The 17,337-nt window shown below is 40.6% G+C and overlaps 1 protein-coding gene and 1 pseudogene across 1 annotated transcript in view; both read right to left on the bottom strand.

Moving 5' to 3' along the window:
* The window catches only part of CHIC1 (cysteine rich hydrophobic domain 1), a 122,522-nt gene that overhangs the window by 61,428 nt on the left and 43,757 nt on the right, over positions 1-17,337 (bottom strand). The window lies entirely within an intron of this gene.
* On the bottom strand, positions 14,432-16,354 carry LOC118654437 (annotated as a pseudogene).

The following is a 17,337-nucleotide window of genomic DNA, read 5'->3' on the forward strand; positions in this document are numbered from 1 at the left end:
GCGTCTCAGTGTCATGATAATTTAATTGCTGCAAGCACCTCTGAAGGAAAGCCGCCCTCGAGTTCCGAGTTCTGCCAGCTGCCAGACAGTCCAGTTTCTCCCCGTATGAGTCCTGGGTCCCCAGAGACTTCCTGGAACAGGAATTCAGAGCAGTCGGGAGCTTGTGACTCCCTCCCGATTCAAAAAGACAGCCGCATCCTCAGGTACCAGCCCCTTTCAGTGCACTCTCGAGCCTCCGTCCCTTTGCACTTTACTTCCGCAACTCCTGACCCTCAATGTGCTTTTCTCTTTCCTTCTAGTTGTAGAATTTCCACTCCTCCAGCCTTCCTGTAAGTTCTGGATGATGTCCGTTTTGTCTTTTTATTGTGTTTTGAAGTTGTTGTAGGAGGCAGCAATTTCGGTGTTTCCCTATGCCGCCATCTTAGTTTTTTTTTTTTTTTATGGACATTTTAATGATGTTGATTATACCAATCCATGCACACGGTATGTTCTTCCATGTATTTATGCCTTCCACTCTCTCTTTTTTCAACGTCTTATACTTTTCTGAGCACAGGTCTTTTACCTCCTTAGTTAAGTTTATTCCTAGGTATCTTAATTTTTTTGTGCAATGGTAAATGGGATTGTTTTTGTAATTTCTCTTTCTGTAAGTTCACTATTGGTGTATAAAACTGCCATAGATTTCATGGCATTAATTTTGTGTCCTGCTACATTGCCAAATTCGTTTATTAAGTCTAAAAGTTTTTTGATGGAGTCTTTAGGGTTTTCTATGTACAGTATCATGTCATCTGCAAATAATGACAATTTTACTTCTTCTTTTCCAATTTGGATGCCTTTTATTTATTCTTCTTGTCTGATCGCAATGGCTAGTATTTCTAGTACTATGTTGAACAGGAGTGGTGAAAGCGGGCATCCCTGTCTTGTTCCTGTTCTTAAGGGAAATGGTTTTAGTTTTTGTCCATGGAGTATAATGTTGGCTGTAGGTTTGTCATATAAGCTTTTATTATGTTCAGGTATGATCATTCTATTCCCACTTTGCTGAGTGTTTTTATCAGAAAAGGGTGCTGGACTTTATCAAATGCCTTTTCTGCATCAACTGATATGATTATGTAATTTTTATCTCTCAGTTTGTTTCTGTGATGTATCACATTTATTGATTTGCAGATATTGTACCAGCCTTGGATCCCTAGAATAAATCCCACTTGGCCATGGTGTATAATTTTTATAATGTAATGCTGGATCCAGTTAACAGGAATTTTGTTGAGGATTTTAGCATCTATGTTCATCAGGGATATTGGCCTGTAACTCTCTTTCTTTGTGGTGTCTTTATCTGCTTTTGGGATTAGGGTAATGCTGGCTTCATAGAAAGAGCTTAGAAGTGTGCCTGCCTCGTGAATTTTTTTGAATAGTCTGAGAAGGATTGGTTTTAATTCTTCTTTGAATATTCGGTAAAATTCCCCTTTGAAGGCATCTGGTCCAGGGCTTTTGTTTGCTGGAAGCTTTTTGATTACTCTTTCAATTTCATCAGCAGTTATCGGACTATTCCCGGGTTTTGATTCTTCCTGATTGAGTTTGGAAGCTTGTATTTTTCTAGGAATGTGTCCATTTTATTGAGGTTGTTCAGTATTTTTGGAGTAGAGTTGTTCGTAGTATCTTTTTACATTCCTTTGTATATCAGTAGGATCAGTTGTTCCTTCACCTCTTTCATTTCTAACTTTGTGTATTTGGGTCCTCTCTCTTTGCTTCATGGTGAGCCTGGCTAGAGGTTTATCAATCTTATTTATCCTTTCAAAGAACAAGCTCTTGTTTTCATAGATATTTTGTATTTTTTTTTTTGTCTCCATGTTGTTTATTTCTGCTCTGATGTTTACTATTTCCTTCCTTCTGGATACTGTGGGCTTTTCTTGTTTCTCTGTTTCTAACTCTTTGAATTGTAGGGTTAGATCACTTATTGCCAGTTTTTCTTGTTTTTTGAGGTGGGCCTGTAGAGTTATGAACTTCGTTCTCAGGAGTGCTTTCATTGTTTCCCATAGATTTTGGATTGTTGTGTATTCACTGTCATTTGTTTCCAGGATGCTTTTTATTTCTTCTTTGATCTCTTTGGTAACCCAATCATTGTTTAATAGCATGCTGTTTAGCCTCCAAGTGTTTCATTTTTTTTATTGTTTTTATTGTAGTTGATTTCTAGTTTTCTGCCATTGTGATCTGAGAAGACGCTTGTTATGACTTCTATTCTCCTGAATTTGAGGAGACTTTGCCTGTGTCCTAATATGTGGTCTATCTTTGAAAATGTCCCGTGTGCACTAGAGAAGAATGTATGTTCTGTAGCTTTGGGGTGAAATATTCTGAAGATGTCAATTAAGTCCATCTGATCTAGTGAGTCATTTAGGATTGCTATTTCTTAGCTGATTTTTTGTTCAGAGGATTTATCCAGTGTTGTCACTGGGTTATTAGAGTCCCCTACTATGACTGTATTGCTATCGATCTCACACTTGATATATTCCAGAAGTTGTTTTATGTATTTGGGTGCTCCTGAATTGGGTTTACCAGAGTTATATCTTCTTGTTGATTGCTCCCTTTAGTATTATGTAGTGTCCTTCCTTATCTCTTGTTATGGCCTTTACTTTGAGGTCTTTTTGTTAGATATAAGTATTGCAACCCCAGCTTTCTTCTCATTTCCATGTGCCTGAAAATTTCTTTTCCATCCCTTCACTCTCAGTCTGTGTGAATCTTTGTTCTGAGGTGGGTCTCTTGCAGACAGCAAATATATGGGTCATGTTTTCTTATCCATTCAGCTACCCTACGTCCTTTGACTGGTGCATTTAACCCATTTACGTTTAATGATATTATTGATAAGTACTTGTTTGTTGTTATTTTTATTCTTTTTTTTCATAATTAAATCTTTATTGTTCAGATCATTACATTTGTTCCTCTTTTTCCCCCCCTTAACTCCCCTCCTCCCAGTTCCCGCCCCACCATCCGCCCTCACTCCCCACCCACTGTCCTCATCCATAGGTGCAGGATTTTTGTCCAGTCTCTTCCCGCATCTCCCACGCCCCTTACCCCCCCAAGAATAGTCAGTCCATTCCCTTTCTATGTCCCTGATTCTATTATGATCACCAGATTATTTATTCACTTGATTCTTAGATTCACTTGTTGATAGATGCATGTTTGTTCTTCATAATTTGTATCTTTACCTTTTTCTTCTTCTTCCTCTTCTTAAAGGATACCTTTCAGCATTTCATATAATACTGGTTTGGTGGTGATGAACTCCTTTAGCTTTTCCTTATCTGTGAAGCTCTTTATCTGACCTTCCGTTCTGAATGATAGCTTTGCTGGATAAAGTAATCTTGGTTGTAGGTTCTTGGTATTCATCACTTTGAATATTTCTTGCCACTCCCTTCTGGCCTGCAAAGTTTCTGTTGAGAAATCAGCTGACAGTCATATGGGTATTCCCTTGTAGGTAACTGAGTTTTTTTCTCTTGCTGCTCTTAAGAGTCTCTCTTTGTCTTTTGCTCTTGGCATTTTAATTATGATGTGTCTTGGTGTGGTCCTCTTTGGATTCCTTTTGTTTGGGGTTCTACGTGCTTCCTGGACTTGTAAGTCTATTTCTTTCACCAGGTAGGGGAAGTTTTCTGTCATTATTTCTTCAAATAGGTTTTCAATATCTTGCCCTCTCTCATCTTCTGGCACCCCTATAATTCTGACGTTGGTATGTTTGAAGCTGTCCCAGAGGCTCCTTACACTATCTTCGTATTTTCGGATTCTTTTTTCATTTTGTTTTCCTGGTTGGGTGTTTTTAGCTTCTTCGCATTTCAAATATTTGCCTTGATTCTTGCGGTCCTCTGGTCTGCTGTTGGGATTCTGTATAATATTCGTTATTTCAGTCCGTGTATGTTTAATTTCTAGTTGGTTCTTTATCATAACATCGAGGGTCTCATTAGATTTGTTGAGGATCTCATTAAGTTTATCAGTGGCTTCTAGACAGTTCTTGAGAGACTTTAAAAGTGTGGTTCTGAACTGAATATTCTCCATTGACAGTTTTGTCCTGTTTCTTTGTCTCCGCATTTTTTTTTTTGCTTTCTTGGTGCACCCCCTAGTGGTCTTTGTGTGCAGTCCTCCCGTAGTTAAGCCTTGATTGTTGTAGTTAATACTAGGGGGATTTGACCTCCAGGGCAGTTCGCTGTGAGAATCAGCTGTGTCTGCAGTGGGAAAACTTCTGACGTCTAGGGAGGTGGTAATCTAGCCTTTGCCTGAGGCTATCTGGCAAATGGCTCTGCGCAGGGCTTGGGCGGGGCAGATGGGTTGCTTGGGCTCGGGATCAACAGGGTGGGCCGGAGAGAGCACTTATGGCGGCTCTCAGTTCCGTCACTAGGGGCTCTGCCTCACAGAGTCCCAGCAACCGCTGCAAACCTTGGGGAGAAAGCTGCCTTCGAGTTCTGACCGAAGCCAGACAGTCCCGCTTCTCCCGTTTGAGTCTGGGTCCCTATAGACTCGCCCGGATCTGGAGCTCAGAATCTGAGACTCCCTCCCAATTGAAAGCACCAACCACGCCCTCCGCCGCCAGCCTGCTCCGTGCGCACTCCGTACCTGAGTATTTCACTTCAGCACTGCACTTCCTCTGAGTCTGGGTGTGATATTCTCTTTCCTCCTAGTTGTAGAATTTCCACTCAGCCAGCCTTCCTGTGGTTCTGGATGTTGTCTGTTCCGTCTTTTAGGTGTGTTTTGATTTGGTTGTTCAAGGCAGCAATCTCCGGCATTAACCTATGCCGCCATCTTGGTTCTCCAATCAAACTGCAATTCTATTTTTATTCTTAATGTTTGTGTTTCTTCTTGTCTTTCTCTTTCTTCTTTTTACAGCAGTCCCTTTAGCATTTGTTGCATTGCTGGCTTGGTAGTAATAAACTGTCTTAGCCCTTTTTTTTGTCTGTGAAGTTCCTTGTTCCACCTTCAATTTTGAATGATAGCCTTGTTGGGTATAGTATTCTTGGATTCATTCCCTTGCTTTGCATCACTTTGTATATTTCATTCCATTCCATTCTTGCCTGGTGTGTTTCTGTTGAAATATCAGTTGATATTCTAATAGAAGCGCCCTTGTAAGTAACTTTCGGTTTCTCTCTGGCAGCCTTTAAGATTCTTACTTTGTCGGTGGTGTATGCCAATTTAATTATGATGTGTCTTGGTATCAGTCTTTGGGGGTTCATCTTGTTTGGCACTCTATGTGCTCCTTGCACTTGCATAGTTTTTTTCTTGCCAATGTCAGGGAAGTTTTCTGTCATTATTTCTTCACACAGGTTTTCTATTCCTTGCTTCTCTTCCTCTCCTTCTGGTACTCCTATTATGCGAATGTTGTTTCATTTTGTGTTGTCCCAAAGCTCCCTTAGGCTCTCCTCTTGCTTTTTAAATCTTCTTTCCAGTTGCTCCTGTGTTTGTGTGATTTTTCCTACCTTGTCTTCTAATTCGCTGATGCGGTCCTCAGCCTCTTGTAGTCTACTGCTTAAGACTTCCATTGTGTTCTTTATTGCAAGTATTTCATTCTCCATCTACTCTTGGTTTCCTTTCATGTTGGTGACATTCTCATTCAGCTCCTTATAATTCTCATTGAGTTGTGTGTATTTGTCATCCAGCTTTTTGAGCATACTTTATCCCAGTGATGGCAAACCTATGAGACGCTTGTCAGAGGTGACATGCGAACTCATTTTAGATGACATGCATCGACAGAGACAAAAAATTGCATAATTCAAATATTTGTCTCTTGCAATGGCCAGAGTTGGGCATCACTCGAGTAATATTATTATTACTCACGTTACTTGTGATCAATCATGCAATTCTAAAACTGGATGTAAGCATATACATCAGTGTTGCGTAGCAAAGATACATAGTGAAAACATCCAAGATACATTGTTCCAATATTGACATTAATATAAAAAGGTTAAGAATTGCATTGTAAAGAGATTAATCTTTACTTACGACATTTCATTTTTACTCGAGTGACAAAATGCCCAATTCTGGAAATGGCTTTGGTATTGTCAACATGTGCCTCAGTTAAGCTTCCCGTGCGTTCGGCAAATGGACACACTTGATTGCCATGTTCGTTAGGAGACAGGAGTGGGAGGGTTAGAAGAAAAAGATATAGAGTGCAACAGTGCTTGATGAGACATTCTGCGGGTTGGATAATTGATTACAGCACCATATATTTCTTGGTTATACATACTATCTTTGAATTGTTTTGCACCAGGAGTCAGTGAAACAACACTGCAAAAAGTTAATAGGTAAGAAACCTATCAACCTTTTATAAAAAACACCGTGATTTATATTTGTTTATTTTTGCAGCCTTGTGATGGAGAATCACAAAAATAAAAAAGCAATATTGAATGATAAAGGAAGTGGAAGTAGCAGCAGCCGACCCTTTCAAGACAAATGGACCAAAATGTACGGGATTGTCGACAGAAACAACAGATCATTGTGCATACAGTGTAATGAAATGGTAGTAAGCAGAATGTGGAATGTAAAGAGACATTTTGAAACTAATCATTGTCAGCTCTTGAAAAAAAGTATTGATGAAAGGAAGGAATACATTTCTAGGCAGCTACACCTCTATAAAAGTCAATCAAATTCCATCATTAAATTTGTAAGATGCTCTACAAATTTAACATCAGCTAGTTACTGTATTGCTCACTCTATAGCTCAGCATGGAAAAGCCCTCAGTGATGGAGAATTTATTAAGGAAACATTTCTAAGATGTGCACCAGCTCTATTTCATGATATGAAAAATAAAGATGATATTATTAAAAGAATTTCTGAGTTACCACTCAGTAGAAATACTATCAAAGACAGAATAATAGATCTTAACAAAAACGTACAACAGCAATTAAAAAAAGACTTAAATAGTTGTAAATATTTTTCGATTTCTCTTGATGAAACTACTGATGTCACATCAAATGCTTGGTTGGCCATTATTGCTAGATATTCTGATGGTCTCAGAATCAGAGAAGAGTTGATAAAGTTAGAATCAGTGTCAATAAGTACATCAGGAAATGAAATATGTAAGGTTGTTATAAAAACATTCAGTGACCTAAACATTGATATCTCTAAAATTGTGTCAGTCACGACAGATGGGGCACCAAATATGGTGGGAAAAAATGTGGGATTCCTGAAATTGTTTATGGAAGCTATTAGACATCCACTTGTACCTTTTCATTGCATTATCCATCAGGAGGTGTTGTGTGCCAAATTGGGATTCTCGGAATTGAATGATTTAATGTCAGTTGTAACAAAAACTGTGAATTTTATAGCTTCTCGACCCCTTCACAAGCGAGAATTTTCTGCACTTTTACAGGAAGTTGATTCAACCTACAGTGGACTACTGATGTTCAATAATGTGAGATGGCTGAGTCGAGGTAAATTACTTGAGTGATTTGTGGAGTGCTTTGAAGAAATTATGGTATTTATTGAGAATAGGGATCTGGCAAACTTTCCTCAGATCAATGATCATAAGTGGGTCAGCAATTTGATGTTTTTTTTTACAGGTCTCTCTGTTCATATGAATGAACTGAACTTAAAATTACAAGGTTTTGGCAAAAGTATTGACGTTATGTTTGGATACATCAAATCTTTTGAAAGTAAACTTAAAATTTTCAAGCGAGATATTGAAACTAAAACTTATAAGTATTTTCCTCGGATAAAAAAGTATTTCGAGAAGGCCACTACAATGAGTGTAATGGAGTCCATACTTATGTACCAGAATATAGCAAACTCGTTATTTGAACAGTTCAGCGAAAGATTCACCAATTTAGAAGCCTAGAACAGACCATTAAAATAATTAAGTATCTGGATGTAGTTGTTTACAGTACTTTGGAATTAAAGGATTTCCCATGGATGCAAACTGATGATTTAGAGATGCAACTTGCAGATTTTCAAGGTAGCATTTGGACTCATGTGTTTGTCGACTTAAGGTCAAAACTTGAAAATCTGGAATGAAATCATTTGAATAATGAAGAAGAGTGCAACTATGAACAAGAAATTTTGAGTGCTTGGAACAGAGTACCTGACACTTTTAGTGACATAAAAAATCTAGCGATGGCTTTGCTAACAATTTTTTCATCAACATATTTTTGTGAGACTTTGTTCTCAGCATTAAATAATATTAAAACGAACAAAAGAAACCGGGTACCAGATGAAGTTAGTGGCGCTTGCTTGGCCTTGAAGTGCACCAAGTATGAACCTGCAATCGAAGAATTAGCAGACCAACTTCAGCACCAAAAAGTCACTAATTTCTAGTTTTCGTACCATTTATCATTTTTTATTATTATTTTTTCATAAATGTACATTGTTTTTCTGTTTTTGTTCATTTTATACATATTTTTTGGTTGATTTTTCTTTGTTAAATGGCATTTAAATATATAAAATAAATATAAAAATATAAATTTTTTTTACTATGGTTGCAAATATCCAAAAAAAATTATGAATATTTCTATATGTGACATGGCACCAGAGTTAAGTTAGGGTTTTTCAAAATTTTGACACGCCGAGTTCAAAAGGTTCGCCATCACTGCTTTAACCACTACTCTGAATTCTTTCTCTGATATGTTGCTAGCCTGTTTCATTTAACTCCCTTTCTGATGATTCTTATTTTTCTTTCCTTTGGGGATTGCTTTTTTGTCTTCCAATTTTTTAAAAATATATATTTTATTAATTTTTTACATAGAGGAAGGGAGAGGGATAGAGAGTTAGAAACATCGATGAGAGAGAAACATCGATCAGCTGCCTCCTGCACACTCCCTACTGGGGATGTGCCTGCAACCAAGGTACATGCCCTTGACTAGAATCGAACCCGGGACCCTTCAGTCCACAGGCCGATGCTCTATCCACTGAGCCAATCTTGTTAGGGCTGTCTTCCATGTTTATCTGTAATGTTTTAATTGTAGATCCTATTGCTTTGCTACCCTGGTTCTTTTGGGGATGGTGGTACTGATGTGATCTCTCAGGTCTCCTGGGCTTGGTAGTTTAGCGTAGCTACCTTCTTGTGCTATTTGGACGCCAGTGCTCCTCCCGGGGCTGCCACGACGGCTGCGGAAGGGGGGCCGGGGGCCGGCCGAACCTGAGTTGATGGTGAAGGGGCTCGGGCGAACTGGTTTGGCTGGCTAGATGCGTAAGTGGTAGACGGCTAGGTCAGTTCGCTGTTGGCTGTCTGTCTGCTGGGCTCAGCCGGTCCACCTGCCCACACGGCCTGCCCTTTCCTGCCTTTCGTCGGTGCCACCGCAACCGCCGCCACTAACTCCCACTCGGTGCCCAAAAACCTTCTTGTGCTATTTGGGTTCTCTTGATGTAGGCCTGTTAGTTGGAAATGAGCATCTGCAGTGTCTAGAAGTCAGCAGCAGTCATGGAGGGGGGTGTCCCAATTTTTGCTGTCTTAGGCCCTTGGTTGAAATCGCGCATGCCCAGCAGGGACTCACAGTAGCACTGGAAAAGCATGCAACTGTAGTGTCCTGAGTTCTGTAGCTGTGGGGTGGGAAGACTCAGTTTTTGCTGCTGCACCTGTGTTGGATAGGCACGTGCTCCCAGTGGCGGCTCACAGAGGTATCAGCAGTGCGTTTTCCAGTGTGGTGTATTGAAGCAGTCTGAAGGGCCCTGGCACTGAAGCTACGTAATTGAGGCATCTGTGGATAGGTATCCAGGGTGAGTGAATTCAGAATTTCTACGGCCGGGCGGAGTGCGTCCCTGTTTGTCCAAGATCGCACCTAGCGCGGGCTTGCAGAAGCTCCCACAAGCGCCCTGTGTGTAGATGGGCTCTGGGTGCCTGTTCATTGGAAATGCACGATGTGGCAGTGCATTTGCTGGCACAAAGCTCTAGCTCACTCTGAGGGGCCCTGGACCTAAAGATGCGTAGCTGGGTTGTCTGTGGGAAGTTATTCAGGAAGAGGGAATTCAGAATTTCTACTGTGGGGCAGCATACCCATGTCTATTCAAAATCCTACCCAGCAGGAGTTCACAGGGGCATTCCAAGAGCTGTCTATGAAGTGGTGTGCCCTGGAAGTCTGCGCGCTGGAAATGGGTGAATGTTGGAAACATGCGAATGTTGGAAGTGCGTGAACGTGGTGTCTGGAGTTCTGCTGCTGGGGAGGGGGATGTTGCACTTACTGCTGTGGGAGTGGTGCACCTTTGGAGGTGGAAGTCCCGGGTCCGTGGGTCTGTGGGTGGGGCATCAGGATTTTGGCTGGAGTGGCTGCTGGGCAGTGTCCAAGGCCCGTCTGGGTGGTGGTACTGATGAGTTTCTAGAAGAGGCCGCTCTCCCCTTCATGATAATGTGGGATCCATGCCGAGTGCCGCAATTCAGGGAGTGCCTGCAGCAGTGGTAGTCTCTCCCTGCCCAAGAGAGCCTGGTCTGCCAGCCTCTGTTGCTCCTGCTGGATTTAACTGTCCTTCACTCACTCACACACACATCCACACACTCTCCTTTCATCCCCTCAATTACTCGCTTCCTATCCCTCATCCTCATCCTGCCAGCCGCCATCTTTTTTTCCCAATCATTGTGTAACAGCATGCCATATAGCCTCCAATTGCTTGATTTTTTTCATTGTTTTCATTATAGTTGATTTCTAATTTTATGCCATTGTGATGTGAGAAGATGCTTGATATGATTTCTATCTTCCTGAATTTGAAGAGACTTTGCCTGTGATCCAATATGTGGTCTATCTTTGAAAATGTCATGTGGGGAACTGGGGGTGGATGGCATAGGATTAGATAGTTTACTGGTGCTTCTCTTTAGAAGAATATATATTCTTTAGCTTTGGGGTGAAATGTTCTGAAGATGTAAATTAAGTCCATCTGATCTAGTGATTCATTTAGGATTGTTGTTTCTTTGCTGATTTTTTGTTTAGAGGATTTATCCAGTGGTGTCAATGAGGTATTAAAGTCCCCTACTATGATTGTATTGCTGTCAATTTCTCCCTTTATATATTCCAGAAGTTGTTTTATGTATTTGGGTGCTCCTATATTAGGTGCATGTATGTTTACCAACTTATATCCTTTTGTTGAATTGCTCCCTTTAATATTATGAAGTGGCCATCTTTATCTTTTGTTATGGCCTTTACTTTGAGATCTATTTTGTCAGATATAAGTATTGATACTCCAGCTTTTTTTTTTCCTTTCTATTTGCTTGAAAAAATTTTTTCTATCACTTCACTATCAGTCTGTGTGTCCTTTGTTCTGAGGTAGATCTCTTGTAGATAGCAAATACATGGATCATGTTTTCTTATCCGTTCAGCTACCCTATGTCTTTTGACTGGAGCATTTAGCCCATTTATGTTTAAGGTTATTATCGTGGTACCTGTTTGTTGTCATTTTAATTTTTTATGCCTGTGTTCCTGCTTCCATTTCTATCTTCTTTTTATATCAGTCCCTTTAGCATTTCTTCCATTGCTGGTTTGGTGGTAATAAACTCCATTAGCCTTTTTCTTTCTATTAAGCTCCTGAATTCACCTTCAATTTTGAATGATAGCCTTGCTGAGTATAATATTCTATATATATATATATATATATATATATATATATATATATATATATATTATTGATTAAGATATTAAATATGTGTCCTTATCCCCACATTACATCCTACCCCCGCCCCGTCCCCCGCTCATGCCCTCACCACCCCGTTGTCTGTGTCCATTGGTTAGGCCTATATGCTTGCATATAAGTCCTTTGGTTGATCTTTCCCCGTTACCCCCACCCTCCCCTACCTTCCCTCAAAGGCCTGAAAGTCCAATCAATGACTCTCTGTCTCCGGATCAGTCCTTGTTCAACAGTTTATGTTGTTCATTATATTCCACAAATGAGTGAGATTATGTGGTGTTTATCCTTCTCTGACTGGCTTATTTCACTTCGCATAATGTTCTCCAGTTCCATCCATGCTGTGGTAAATGGTAAGAGTTCCTTTTTCTTCTTCCTCTTCTTAAAGAATACCTTTCAGCATTTCATATAATGCTGGTTTGGTGGTGATGAACTCCTTTAGCTTTTTCTTATCTCTGAAGCTCTTTATCTGACCTTCAATTCTGAATGACAGCTTTGCTGGATAAAGTAATCTTGGTTGTAGGTTCTTGCTGTTCATCACTTTGAATATTTCTTGCCACTCCCTTCTGGCCTGCAAAGTTTCTGTTGAGAAATCAGCTGACAGTCGTATGGGTACTCCCTTGTAGGTAACTGACTTTCTTTCTCTTGCTGCTTTTAAGATTCTCTCTTTGTCTTTTGCTCTTGGCATTTTAATTATGATGTGTCTTGGTGTGGTCCTCTTTGAATTCCTTTTGTTTGGGCTTCTCTGTGCTTCCTGGACTTGTAAGTCTATTTCTTTCACCAGGTAGGGGAAGTTTTCTGTCATTATTTCTTCAAATAGGTTTTCAATATCTTGCCCTCTCTCTTCTTCTGGTACCCCTATAATTCTGATGTTGGTACGCTTGAAGTTGTCCCAGAGGCTCCTTACACTATCTTCATATTTTTGGATTCTTTTTTCTTTTTTCTTTTTTGGTTGGGTATTTTTTGTTTCTTCGTATTTCAAATCTTTGACTTGATTCTTGGGATCCTCTTGTCTGCTGTTGTATCTCTGTATATTATTCTTTATTTCAGTCAGTGTATGCTTAATTTCTAGGTGGTCTTTTTTCATATCCTCCAGGGTCTCACTAAATTTATCAGCGGTTTCCATAAAATTCTTGAAAAACCTTATAAACGTGGTCTTGAACTCTATATCCAGTCATTTGCTTTCCTCCATTTCTGTCATTTGTGACCTGTTTATTTGTCTCCGCATTTTTATGCTTCCCTGTGTTGGTAAAGTGGTTTTGTGTGCTAGGTGTCCTGTAGGGCCCAGTGGCTCAGCCTCCCCAGTTACCTGAGGTGGACACTCTTGGTGCACCCCTTTGTGGGCTTTGTGCACAGTCTTGTTGTAGTTAAACCTTGATTGTTGTTGGCATCACTGGGAGGAATTGACCTCCAGGCCAATTGGCAGTGAGAATCAGCTGTGTCTGCAGTGGGAGAACTTCTGTGCTGAAGACACCCTTCTGGGGCAAGACTTGCCTCAGTGGGGCTTTGGTGCTCACTGAGTCTGCCCCCTGAGTGTGTCCCTTATGGATCTGAGGAGTTGTAATCTGGATGGTCCCACTCTGACCACTGGGTACACTGGCTCTTGGATCTAAGGAGGTGCTAATTTAGCCTCTGCCTGAGGTTACCCAGCAGGAGCAATGAAGAGAAATGCAGATTCCCCTTCATTTGTTGTAGTTTGGAGGTGCCCAGATGAGGCCCAGCTGTGAAGCAATGCAAGCTGCTGTGGTGCCTTGGGCCCTCTCTTGGAAGTTCTGGGTCTGTCTGGCCCAGCTGCAATTTGTTAGGTAATTTTCAGGTTGCAAAGGGCCAGGGCATTCATATGCAAAAGCCTCTGCTGCAGCCAGGGCAGAGCAAGCCGCTATGGCGGATCCTCAGCATTGGGTGGGGCGGGGTCTCAGGGAATCAAAGGGCGGAGCAAGCAGCTATGGCAGATCCTCAGCCCTGCCCTAAGGTGCCCCGCATCTCAGTGTCCAGGTAATTGCTGCAAGCACCTCTGAGGGAAAGCCGCCCTCAAGTTCCAAGTTCTGCCTGCTGCCAGACAGTCCAGTTTCTCCCCGTATGAGTCCTGGGTCCCCAGAGACTTCCTGGAACGGAGTTCAGAGCAGTCGGGAGATTGTGACTCCCTCCCGATGTAAAAAGACAGCCACGTCCTCAGGTGGCAGCCCCTTTCCGCGCGCGCTTGAGCCTCCGTATGTCTGCACTTTACTTCCGCACCTCCTCTGAGTCTCCATGTGCTTTTCTTTTTCCTTCTAGTTGTAGAATTTCCACTCAGCCAGCCTTCCTGTAGTTCTGGATGATGTCCGTTTTGTCTTTTCGTTGTGTTTTTGAAGTTGTTGTGGGAGGCAGCAATTTTCGGTGTTTACCTATGCCGCCATCTTGGTTTCTCCCCTGAGTGTAGTATTCTTGGATTCAGTCCCTTGCATTGCATTACTTTGTATTGCTGTTGACATTTTAATAGGGATTTTATTGACCCTATACATAGGCATGGGTATTATGGACATTTTAATAATGTTAAGTCTTCCATGTACATGGTATACTCTTACATTTTTTGGTATCTTTCTCTATTAACTTTTCAATGTCCAATAGCTTTCCGAGTTCAGGTCTTTTACCTCCTTGGTTAAGTTTATTCCTAGGTATCTTATTATTCTTTTTTGCAATGGCAAAATGGATTGATATTTTAGTTTCTGTTTTTTTAATTGTTCAAGTTTTTATTTTTATGCAAAATATGAGAAATGGACTTGTAAAACAACTGAATTTTATGGGAAATGAACAGCAAATAAATTAGACCCATGTTAAAATAAAAGGTCAGCTAAATGTCTAATCTTAAGGACATAAGAACCACAGATAAACTTTGATTCCACAATCTTCTTTAAGAAATCGACGTCTTTCAAACAACTTTGCTATGAATTAGGCCAGAGCATAACAGTATACAGGAATGCTTATCAAGGGTGGTGATCAGGGACACATTTCCTTGGTGCTGCTTTGATGATGTTATCCACATGCAGAATCACCTGTGCTGCTTCAACTGCACTCAGAAGAACTTGCTGCTTCACTTGGAAACTTTCTGTTATGCCCAGTATTGCGATATCACCAATAGTACCTTCCATCATATCCAGTCCAGCATTTGTACTGCCTTCACTATGGGCAGCTCAGAGCTGTACCACATCTGCACTGTCATAGTCTGCATTGTCAGCTATAATAGTAGGCAACATTCTCAGTGCTTTAGCATAAGACTCCATAGCAACAGCTTCTTTACCTGGTGTTTTATTGGCAAGCTGTGACACAGCATGAGCCATCAGCATCTCAGAATAGCCTCCTCCATAAGCTGTTCTAGAATCCTTCACAGTTTGTGCAAGGACACAAAAAGCATCATGCAAAGATCTTTCTGCTTCATCTAAAATTTGTTGAGTGGCACCAAGAAGAACAATAGTGCAAGCCTCACCAAGGGCTACCCCAGAAAAGTGAATGAATGTGTCTTCTCTAATCATGACTTCCTCAATAAGCTTGAAAATTCCAAGCTTCACTAGTTCTGGGTGGTCAAAGGTAGAGGCAATTTCACCACTTGTGACAAGTGCCAGGCGTTATACACCTGCAAAATCTGCATGTTCAATAGTCAGCAGCACCAAAAAGCTGCTCAGGATAACTATAAATTAACTGCCTGTTAATAAAGCAACTTATCCCATGCTTAAGAATACATTCAACTTTCTCCTTCAATTTTTCCTTTTCTGCTTTTTCTATTTCAGGAACCTTTGCTGTAGAATCAACTCTTACATGGGAATCAAATATCTTTATTTTGTCTGAATCTATACCAGTATTTGCAATAAGAATTTTAGCATTTCAATTCACTTTGGTTGATTTATTCCAATATTTTAAAATATTTTTATTGATTCTTTTACAGAGAGGAAGGGAGAGGGATAGAGAGTTAGAAACATAGATGAGAGAGAAAAATCGATCAGCTGCCTCCTGCACACTCCCCACCAGGGATGTGCCCTCAACCAAGGTACATGCCCTTGTCCGGAATCAAACCTGGGACCCTTCAGTCCCCAGGCCAACGCTCTATCCACTGAGCCAAACTGGTCAGGGATACTCCAATTTTTTTATCCAACAGAAAGCCTTCATCTAATTAAGAATCCACCAGGTTTCTTCCTACCTTCTTGATGACGTGAATTGCCTCCAGATCACCAGAACCTTTCAATCTGAGAACAGCTTTGACAGATAACTTAGCAAAGTGATCTTTGTGATAAGTAAGAAGTTTTGAAGATAATATTGTTCCTAAAATGTTCATTAAATCTTGGCGGAATTTACCTTCATCAGAACCACGGTCAACTGCAGAATTCAACAGAGCCTGCCTTGCTGCCTTTGTGACTTCTCTCCAACCGGCAATGATGGTCTGAGGATGAATCTTTTTAGAAATTAATGATTCTGCTACCCTTAGGAATTTTGATAAAACAGTAACAGAGGTAATCCCATCACCAACTTCATCATCCCAAATCCTTGATATGTCAACTAAAACTTTAGCTGCTGGATTATCAACACCAATGCTTTTTAGAATAGTTGCTCCATCATCGGTCATCATAAGAGAGGCATCTTGTCCACTGCTTAACATAATTTTGTCCATGCCTTTGGGTCTCAAGGTGCTCTTTACAAGTCTCCAATAGTGATGGCACCAATAAAGAAAACCAGACAAGCTGTCTCTGCTCTCCCTTCATCAGCAGCAGCCTTGAAGATGTTGAAAGGTGCAAGGGAAAGGGATGCCATGTTTCTGAAGAGGTGGCCATTCATGCTACTCCCTTACAGCTTGGGATCTGAGGAGAGAGAAGCTGGATGTCTAGTTTCTCTTTATGAAAGTTCATTGTTGATGTATAAAAGTGCCATCAATTTCTGGATGCTGATTTTGTATCCTGCTACATTGTCGAATTCATTTATTAAGTCTAATAGTTTGCTGGGGGAGTCTTTAGAGTTTTCCATATACAATATCATGTCATCTATGAAAAATGTCAGTTTTATTTCCTCCTTTCCAATTTGGATGCCTTTTATTTCTTCTTGTCTGATCACCCTGACAAGACCTTCCAGTACTATGTTGAGTAAGAGTAGTGAAAGTGGACATCCTTATCTTGTTTCTGTTCTTTTTTTTTTGAAATTAAATCTTTATTGTTCAGATTATTACATTTGTTCCTCTTTTTTCTCCCCCATAACTCCCCTCCTCCCAGTTCCCACCCCACCCTCTGCCCTTACTCCCCACCCACGGTCCTCATCCATAGGTGCACGATTTTTGTCCAGTCTCTTCCCGCATCTCCCACACCCCTTTCCCCCCCAAGAATAGTCAGTCCATTCTCTTTCTAGGTCCCTGATTCTATTATAATAACCAGTTCATTCTGTACATCAGATTATTTATTCACTTGATTCTTAGATTCACTTGTTGATAGATGCATGTTTGTTGTTCATAATTTGTATCTTTACCTTTTTCTTCTTCTTCCTCTTCTTAAAGGATACCTTTCAGCATTTCATATAATACTGGTTTGGTGGTGATGAACTCCTTTAGCTTTTCCTTATCTGTGAAGCTCTTTATCTGACCTTCAATTCTGAATGATAGCTTTGCTGGATAAAGTAATCTTGGTTGTAGGTTCTTGGTATTCATCACTTTGAATATTTCTTGCCACTCCCTTCTGGCCTGCAAAGTTTCTGTTGAGAAATCAGCTGACAGTCATATGGGTATTCCCTTGTAGGTAACTGAGTTTCTTTCTCTTGCTG

This window comes from Myotis myotis, unplaced genomic scaffold (genome assembly GCF_014108235.1).
Source record: "Myotis myotis isolate mMyoMyo1 unplaced genomic scaffold, mMyoMyo1.p scaffold_m19_p_4, whole genome shotgun sequence".
Classification (NCBI taxonomy): Eukaryota; Metazoa; Chordata; class Mammalia; order Chiroptera; family Vespertilionidae; genus Myotis; species Myotis myotis.